General features: G+C 41.2%; 1 long non-coding RNA gene across 1 annotated transcript; it reads left to right on the top strand.

Annotated features, from left to right (window-relative positions):
* The first annotated feature begins 528 nt into the window (after window positions 1-528).
* LOC138949055 (uncharacterized) lies at window positions 529-3241 on the top strand. Its single transcript, XR_011450153.1, has 3 exons — window positions 529-1126; window positions 1669-1844; window positions 2609-3241. It is a non-coding gene; the product is annotated as an uncharacterized lncRNA (long non-coding RNA).
* Window positions 3242-3528: the final 287 nt, after the last annotated feature.

Here is a 3528-nt window from a genome sequence, read left to right as displayed (position 1 = left end):
GTCAGTTTTAATCTCGATCTGTCTCTGTCTTTATCTGTATGCTTGTTTGTCTGTCTGTCTGTCTGTATGTCTGTGTGTCTGTCTGTCTGTGTGTCTGTCTGTCTCTCTATCTCTGTCTCTGTCTCTCTGTCTCTCTCTCTCTCTCTATGTGTCTGACTGACTGTTTACCCCCCCCCCCCCCCCCAAGTGGAATGGTTATAAAAAACACAGCGCGTCACCAAATGAACTCTGCATGTGATTGTGGAGATCGCTGTGATGTTTCTTGTCACGAATTGCAGGACTGGTTCTCTTCCTCCCAGTGACCTCCCTTGCGTGCATCGCCGCCAGCACCTACATTTCTGTGACACCCGCCCCCCCCCCCCCTCTCTCTCTCTCTCTCTCTCTCTCTCTCTCTCTCTCTCTCTCTCTCTCCCTCTCTCTTTCTCCTTCTCTCTCCCCACCGTACAAAATAATCAAAAGAATAAGAAGATGGGTCCTAAGCCCTGAATATAATGTTTTTCATTACAAAACAAACAGGCGAGAAATCAATAGACCTTTTTCGTATAACCTTTGCCCCCAGCGTTTCGACCAATCAGATTTTAGGGCACGGCAGCCTCTCTCTGATAACCGGAAATAAGGGGCAGTCTGAAATACCTCTTTCACTGTCGGGGCTCGAAGTACTATTGCCAGAGGATTACTTTGAGAAATTCTGCAAGAAAACGGATTATCTTGTTCAAAATCATGAACTAAAAGTCAAGGACATGCATGAAGGTATGGTTTGAAACGGCTATTGGTGGTATATGGACGAAAGACTTGGCGAACTTCCCCTACATAAGCGAAGCAGAGGTGATCGACCACAGATCTACAGATCTCTGGATCAACTTTCTTACTGATACTACTGCGTCGACGTTCGACAAGTTATACGACGCATCCAGCGCAAAGAATGCAAAACCTTGGGGTAAACGATAGACATACTGTGTGCATAAAATGTCTTTCTGCATGGCACAACAGCTAGTAAGCAACTGTGGTGATCGACTCAGAGCGAGTGTGCTGACGTCAATGAAGCAGACTCGCAACGAAGTGTATGCTGTTGTGGGGGGACGCTGACCGGACAGGCACTTGGAGCCTACTGCGAGTGTATTGCTGGGTAAGTGTTGTTGGCCTTGTATGTTTTGTGGGATTAACTTGATGGCTGCGTTACTTGGTATCTTACACAATCAGTTTTCATACTCAGTCATATAATGCATGGCACACAAAGTGACAAACACACACAGAGATTCATAATTCTCTACTGAAAATGTCTGCATGCAAAAGCTGTCATTTTTGACAAAGTTATGAGCAGCATGTTAATGTAATTTCAATCAGTATCTCCAGGAGACCATGCCATGTTGGCTAGGCATGTTCAATAGAATACCAGGTACCTGAGTGCGGAGTTTTATTTAATGTGTACGTACACATGTGTTTGTGAATCCTCTTGTCAATGAAGGTTATCACAGTAAGATCAAATTCCATTCTGAGCCGGTATATATTTTATATAGATCTATATAAAATATATCTATATCAACAGCATGCGCTTACAAGCTCTCTGTAGGAATTCCTAGGAAAGATAAAGTTAATTGTTATTAGCAGGCTAAGGAAAATCAAGATGACACAAACAGAATTTGAATGTGTGTTGTTGTTTTTACCCAGAAAGGACAGTCTTGCAACCATGTGGCCGCCACACTTTTTGCTGCTTCACACTACATGGCTGAAGGAATCGACACTGTGCCAGCAGACAAAACTTGTACACACTACAAATGTATGTGGAAGGGGCATGCTGCCATGAAAACTGCACCAGCTGCTCTCGATGACATACAAATTGTTAAGTAAGTGTGTATAATAATTAATATTAAGGAAATTAGGGTTGCATTACCTAGAGGTTTACATCAGAGTGTGATCTATTTTTTTCAGAACATAAGTCTCAAAGTTAAAATATAGAGCTTGTTAACTACAACAGCTACAAGACTGGGGAAAGAGAAACAGTGATATTTATAAAGTGCATTATCAACAAACTATGCATTTTACATTTAGTCAAGAGACCAGGGCGGTGGTGTATGTTTGTGTGTAGAGCAATTTCTGGAAAACTACAACATTATGTTTAGGTTAAAAACAAACCAGCCCTGAAACAGTGAAAGTGGCAAGTATTTTACTCGCCATAGTTAGTAGAAGCATGCAACTGGTGAGTAGAAGTGTTCATCTACTCGCCAAATGCGAGTGAAGATGCTGAATCAAATTGTTGGTTTGGTTCGTAAAATTTGCTCTCTGGCTGGTACGTTTTCAGAATCACTAGCCAGAGGCTAGTGCATAATTTTTTTACTTTCAGGGCTACAAGCTTAGAAAGTTAAACAGATTTGTTTTAAACACAGGGAAGCGTGATTTCCTGTGGGACAGTTTTGCTACTGCGCTATGCTGGGTTGCCATTTACCTTATTCGACGTGGATGCTGGTTTTCAGCTAAGCATTGTCCTTGTGAAATGTACTGCGTTCAGTATCGTTATACATGTTTGACAGACTGGCGCAACTTGTTTTAGCATTTGTACCCAGCATAAGATTTGCTTTAGTGTCAAGTAAAAAAAAAATTTCATTTTCAGGTATGCTTCAAGACAAGACAAGTTTCCCCGGACGACTCTTCAAGGCCTCAATTTTGATCAAGAAGTCCGGATGCAAGGAAGCGCGACTAAGAGATCTTCAACAACCGGTACCAACCGTTTGAAGGCTGTATATAGTTATGATATACTGAACTAGGGTTTTCAAGGTGTGATATTTTTTTCCAATACCAGTTAATTAAGTTGGTAGCAACAGTTAACTGTTCTGTCAAGTGAAAAATGTATGTAGTTTCAATATGGACAGGTAAAATCAGTACTTTGTTTACAGCGAGGGAGGGTACGTAGTGCTGTCACCTCTGTGTGTGAGTTCAGGTTTAATCTTTTAAATGCCTGCAGTTAAGACAGAAGATTGTGGAAGCTGATAAGAACTTGTGTCAGAGGATAGTAAGAAGTGGTTCGGCTTCGTACGGACTATACCATCATCCATGACTTGTGTGTATTATTCGGAGAACGTATCAGAGCCGAGGACATGTGTTGTGAACAGCGATTCTCAGTGATGAAAGTGTAGTGTGTGTAATGCCGGACTGTATTCTTCTTCAACTTCGGAATGGCAAGGAGGTATTTTGTGAGATGTTTTATGATTTGATATCCATGTACTAATGATTTCATTCAATAGCGAAATGTTTGAAATGTTCATTCGTTTTGTGCCATGTTTGTTGTTCAAGAGCGTGTTGTCACCATCCCTTATGAATATGGACGTGTGTGAATGTTGGTGCAGACATGAGCGTTTGAGCGAGTGAATTTAGAAGCCCTGTGCATGAAAGTCATTACCGGACAACCAAATCAGCAAACATAGAAATTCATTGTCATACACATCGATCTGATCAAGGTAATAATGTTAGCACTTTTTTTCCAATTCATTTCACAGTTATTTGTTATTTTTTGGAGGAAATTATAATGCAATT

This window comes from Littorina saxatilis, linkage group LG15 (genome assembly GCF_037325665.1).
Source record: "Littorina saxatilis isolate snail1 linkage group LG15, US_GU_Lsax_2.0, whole genome shotgun sequence".
In the NCBI taxonomy this organism is placed as follows: domain Eukaryota; kingdom Metazoa; phylum Mollusca; class Gastropoda; order Littorinimorpha; family Littorinidae; genus Littorina; species Littorina saxatilis.
Note: the sequence above shows the minus strand (reverse complement) of the source record. Positions and strands in the feature narration are given on the sequence as shown.